General features: G+C 38.8%; 1 long non-coding RNA gene across 1 annotated transcript; it reads right to left on the reverse strand.

Moving 5' to 3' along the window:
- Window positions 1-4,562: 4,562 nt before the first annotated feature.
- On the reverse strand, window positions 4,563-5,914 carry Gm41020. Its single transcript, XR_873808.1, has 3 exons — window positions 5,088-5,914; window positions 4,837-4,923; window positions 4,563-4,601 (listed from the first exon to the last, which is right to left on the reverse strand). It is a non-coding gene; the product is annotated as a predicted gene, 41020 (long non-coding RNA).
- Window positions 5,915-6,280: the final 366 nt, after the last annotated feature.

Consider the following 6,280-nt stretch of genomic DNA (forward strand, 5'->3'; position numbering starts at 1 on the left):
CAAAATCATGCCTCTAAGGCCCCCAAAACCACCCACACATTACCCTGCCCTAGCTCGCACTCACTTGTCTAACAAATACCCACCATTGTTTCTCATTGAGAGAACTTTAGTATCTGGTGAAACTGTCTAAACTGCTTGATTTATTGATGAATATCTGTAAACAATAGCCCTGTTTTGTCCCCGTAGAATCTGACCGTTCCCAATCCCGAAAGTAATGATTTGTTTACTGCTTTTTGGTTTTCTTGTTATTTATTCTGGGTTTTTTTCCCCCATTGTTTTTAGTTTGGTTGTTTTTTTGTTTTTGTTTTGTTTTTGTTTTGTCGGGACAGGGTTTCTCTGTATAGCCCTGGCTGTCCTGGAACTCACTTTGTAGACCAGGCTGGCCTCGAACTCAATAGTTATTCAATTTTTAATTTTTCTACCTTAATTCACAAACTGAGGTCATTTCTGTGATAATACTTAGAGTCGTTTGATAACTTACTATATGAATAATAACTTAACTGAATCCCACTTATTTCGATAAAGAGTTTTCGTTTCACTTGACTTGCAAAGTCTTTATAAATTATATTTGAATCATTTAAATAATTTTTTAAAAAACTTGTCACGTGCTTCCGAGTATCATCTGATGTGGTAAATGTTAATTGTGCTTTGGTAATAAAGTATGTTCAGTTATTGTGTAGAGTATTTTATAAATGTCAGTTAAGTTGATCTTCAACATGGCTCTGGTTTCCTGTCTTGCTTGTCTTTTCGGGCATAAAAAGGGCATATAAGAAGGCTAGGGCCAAGACAGGTGTGGTGGTGCACGCCTTTAATCCCAGCACTTGGGAGGCAGAGGCAGGCGGATTTCTGAGTTCAAGGCCAGCCTGGGCTACAGAGTGAGTTCCAGGACAGCCAGGGCTACACAGAGAAACCTTATCTCGAAAAACCTAAAACAAACAAACAAAAATGTCAGCCTATCATGTATGAGTCTCTGGGTTCAATACCCAGCACTGAAAAAGTACTGAAATATGGCTATAATTATGGCTCATTCTCTATTTCTTTTCTGTCTGTCAGCTGCTACTGCCCTTATTTATCACCCGCCAGAGAAAGTTTTTATTGTTATGGAAAGATCTACATTGTAAACTGACCTACTTTTTGCTGTTATTATTACTCTGAAGTACGTTCTTTCTGAGCATAATGCAGGTATTCCAGCTTTATGGTGGATAGTATTCATGTGCATTTTAAAAGGGAGACTGTATTTATGAATTTTCTCCTCACTCTAACCAAAATATCTGATAGAAAGGTTTCAGTTGGCTCATGGCTTCAGAAATTTCAGTGCAGTGTAGCTAGGAAGTCATGAAAGAGTTCACCACAGCCAACAGCATGCTCACACCTGCCCAGTACCAAACTGATTCATCTTCACGAACTTCTATACAATTAGAATGGCTGTTTTAAACCATGAAGCTCCACTTAGGACTTCACATTTCCACTACCAATTACATTGTATACACTTCACCACCACATACACATTAAAGAGTTTTTTAAACTTAAAAAAAAAAACTATGACAGAATTGGCTCACAAATATGAAACACCAATAACTACTTTTAAAACTGTTCAACATCCCTAGTTATCAGAGAACTGTAAATTAAAATTACTTTGAATAAGTTAATTCTCACTCCAGACAGAATGCTATCATCAAGAAATCTGACAATAAATGTAGAAGAGGATGGAGGGTGAAAAAAAAAAACCTTACCCTGGTGGCAAAGCAAATCAATGAGCCAGTATGAAACTCAGTTGTGGGGGGCTGGAGAGATGGCTCAGTGGTTATGAAAGAAAATAAAACTTGAGACCTGTGATTTTTTTTTTTTTTTTTTTTTTTTGGTTCTTCGAGACAGGGTTTCTCTGTATAGCCCTGGCTGTCCTGGAACTCACTTTGTAGACCAGGCTGGCCTCGAACTCAGAAATCCGCCTGCCTCTGCCTCCCAAGTGCTGGGATTAAAGGCGTGTGCCACCACACCCAGCTTATAATCATTAAAAGAAAATTTTATTTTATTAGTCAGGGTTCTCTAGAGAAACAGCACTGATAGAATAAAAAATATATGCATGTATATGAATACACACACACACACACACATATTTGAGATTTATTAGAGTGGCTTACAGTCAGTGGCCTGATTATTCCAAGAATAGCTGTCTCCTGGCAGAAGAATCCAGTAGTTGCTGAGCCCACCATGTCTCAGATCGTTTTCAGTGTGTGATAGAAGGAGGTTGTAATGCCAGTGAAGGAATCAACTTGAAAACAAGAATAAGGGGAACTAGGCATAGAAAGCAAGTTTCTTTTTCCATATCATTTATATAGGCTGCCACTAAAAGATATAGCCCAGATATAAGTGGGTCTTCTCACTTCAAATGGTCCAATCAAGAGAAATCTCTCACAAGTTTATTCTGCACCTTAGGTTTGAGTTCCAGATATTGTCAAGATATATATATATTTCAGATATACTCAAGTTGGTCACTTTGAATAGCCATCCCATCTACCAAAAGGATGTTGCAAATCTAAACATTTATGTACCAAATATAAGAACATCCAAGTTCATAAGAGAAATACTACTACAGCTAAAACCACATATCGACACTCAGTGACAGTAAGTGACCTCAGTACTCCATTCTCACCGACGGACAGGTCATCCTGACCAGAACTAAACAGAGAAGTGGGAAGTTAAGTGGCATCATGAATCTAGTGGACCTAGGAAATATTTAGAGAACATTTCCCCCAAACACAAAGGATATAGTTTCTTTTCAGCAGCTCATGGAACTTTCTCCAAAACTGACCAGATATTAGGACATGAAACAAGTATTAACAAATATAAGAAATTCAAAATAACACCCTGCTTCCTATCTGACCACCATAAAGTAAAATTGGATAACAGCAGCAAAAGAATGTATACAAACTCATGGAACGGAACAATTCACTGTTAAATGAAAACTGGATCAAGACAGAAATCAGGAAAGAAATTAAATTTTTGTTTTTTAGAATTAAACAAAAATGAAAATAACATTTCCAATCATACGATGAGATGAAAGCTTAATTAAAAGAGGTAATTCATCATGGTGCTTACAACATAATACTAAAGTTATCTCAGTACTTTAACAGCACACCTGAAAGCTCTAGAACAACAAGAAGTAACACCCCAAGACACAGGTAGCAAGAAATAATCAAACTCAATGAAATAGAAACAAGGAGGAAAAAAATACAAAGAATTAATGAATTGACAAGTAGGTTCATAGAGAAAAATCAACAAATTGACAAGCCCTTAGCCAATTTAACAAAAAGACAAAGAGAAGATCCAAATTAATAATACTAGAGATGAAAGAGGGCATCATATCAGACACTAGGATAATTCAGAGAACCATAAGAATATACTTTTAAAATCTGTACTCCACAAAACCAAAAATCTGAGCTGGAGAGATTGCTCAGTGGTTAAGAGCACTGACTGCTCTTCCAGAGGTCCTGAGTTCAATTCCCAGCAACCACATGGTGGCTCACAACCATCTGTAATGGGGATCAGATGCCCTCTTCTGGTGTGTCTGGAGACAGCTATAGTGTACTCACACACACATGAAATAAATAAATAAAATCTATTTAAAAAAAAGAAAACAAAAAACAAAAATCTAAAAGAAATGGATAAGTTTCTCAATACATACACAAACAATGTTAAATCAAGATCAAACAATTCAAACAAACCCATAACAGTGAAATAGAAGTAGTAATTAAAAGTCTTCTAACCAAAATAACCCAAGGACAGATGGATTCAGTGCAGAATTCTACCAGATATCTCAGGAAGAGCATCAATAACACCAATACATCTGGAATTATTCCTACAAGATAGAAACTGAAGGGACAGTTCCTAATTCTTTTTTTTTTAAGATTTATTTATTTATTATATGTAAGTACACTGTAGCTGTCTTCAGACACACCAGAAGAGGGCATCAGATCTCATTACAGATGGTTGTGAGCCACCATGTGGTTGCTGGGGTTTGAACTCAGGACCTTCGGAAGAGCAGTCAGTGCTCTTAACCACTGAGCCATCTCACCAGCCCCAGTTCCTAATTCTTGTGAGGTTACTATTCCCAAATCTACACAAAGATCCAACAACAGAAAGAAAATTATAGACCAATATCCCTTAAGGACTGTATTAGTTAGGGTTCTCTAGAGTCACAGAACTTATGGATAGTCTCTATATAGTAAAAGAATTTATTGATGACTTACAGTCGGCAGCCCAATTCCCAACAATGGTTCAGTCGCAGCTGTGAATGGAAATCCAAGGATCTAGCAGTTACTCAGTCTCACACAGCAAGCAGGCGAAGGAGCAAGAGCTAGACTCCCTTCTTCCAATGTCCTTATATTGTCTCCAGCAGAAGGTGTAGCCCAGATTAAAGGTGTGTTCCTTAAACTCGGAGATTTAATCTTCTGGAATCCATAGCCACTATGGCTCAAGATCTCCATACCAAGATCCAGATAAGGATCTCCAAGCCTCCAGATAAGGGTCACTGGTGAGCCTTCCAATTCTGGATTGTAGTTCATTCCAAATATAGTCAAGTTGACAACCAGGAATAGCCACTACAAGGACATAGATAAAAATATTCTTAGTAAGATACTTGCAAATTGAATCTGAGACTGCATCAAAAAGATTATCCACTATGATCAAGTTGGCTTCATCTCAGAGATGCAGGGATGGTTTAACATATGTAATCAATAAATGTAATCCACATATAAATAGTCTGAAGGACAAAAAACATATAATCATCTCATTAGATGCAAAAAAAAAAAAAGGCCTTGACAAAATCAAACATACCTTTTCGATACAAGTCCTGGAGAGATCAGGGAATACAAGAGACATATATCAATATACCAAAGGTGGTTTACAGCAGGCAGCATCTACCTAAATGGAGAGACAGGCAAAGCATTTCCGCTGAAACCAGGAACAAGACAAGAATGTCCACTCTCTTTACCTATTCAGTGTAAGTACCTGAAGTCTTAGCTAGAGCACTAAGGCAATGGAAAGAGATCAAGGGTCTATGAATAGGAAAGGAAGAAGTCGAATACCTTTATTTGTAGGCATTATGAATGTACAGATAAAAGTCCCTAAAAACTCCACCAGGAAACTTCTACAGCTGATAAAGACTTTCAGCAAAGAAACAGGATACAAAATTAACTCATAAGAATCAGCACGTGCGTGCGCGCACACACACAGAGATACATTGTTAATCATTAGGAAAATACACTGAAAACTAAAAGGGCTGGAAGATTGGTCAGTGGATTAAAAGCACTTGCTGTGAAACTGTAAGGACAGTGTTCAAATCCCCAGAACCCATCCATGTAATCAGCCTGGCTGTTTAGGCAGCCTGCCTGCAATCCCAGTGCTTAGGAAAAAGAACCAGAGGATCCCAAGCTTGCTGGCTGCATCAGCCAGAATTGGTGAGCCCACACAAGCATATGCACACACAATGAACACACAGGACATGTATGCATACACACGCACACCCATGCATGCAAAACTAAGTGTTTATTCCTACCTAGTTAATGATAAAGAAAAACAAAAAACACTAACCAGACTTTTAGACACACTCAGTGGTAGAGCAATTGCTTACATGCACAAGGACTAATCATACCAAGCAAGATATGTTAGTAAGAATATGGAGCAACTGAAACTCTCATGCAGTACTATTGGATACTTAAAATGGCATAACTGCCATCTATAACATCTTGACATCTTTAAAAGATAAGTATACTATACGGTTCAAGCATATTAGAACATTTATGTAATCCCAGCAGAGGTAGCAGGATAGGCAATATTGTGGAAAGCCAGTACGTGCTGCGAGCAATCGCATGTGTGCCGCCAGTAATCTCTGAGGAGAGCTGTGTGTGCCGCGAGCAATCGCCATTATAAGATGGCGCAGGCCTCCGTTGTGCCTAACTAGTAAACAAGCCTTGTACGCAGGTGCAAGAGTGAATTCACTCCTAGTACTCCCATTCTCGGGGTGTAATAGTGGGGTGATGGGCAAGCAACGAACCAGGAGCTGTCACGCCATATCAGGTGCTGAAACGTCACGCTGCGGGTTATAAAAGCAGCGCCATTTTCCCGGTTCGGAATCTTCCTGAGAAGCAAGCAATAAAGCTTTTGCCGCGGAAGATTCTGGTTTGTTGCGTCTTTCTTGCCGGTCGAGCGGGACGCAATAAGTGGCGCCGAAGAACCCGGGAACTGTCATCACACCGGCGCAAGGAAGATCCCTCGTTCG

This window comes from Mus musculus, chromosome 13 (assembly GCF_000001635.26).
Source record: "Mus musculus strain C57BL/6J chromosome 13, GRCm38.p6 C57BL/6J".
NCBI lineage: Eukaryota > Metazoa > Chordata > Mammalia > Rodentia > Muridae > Mus > Mus musculus.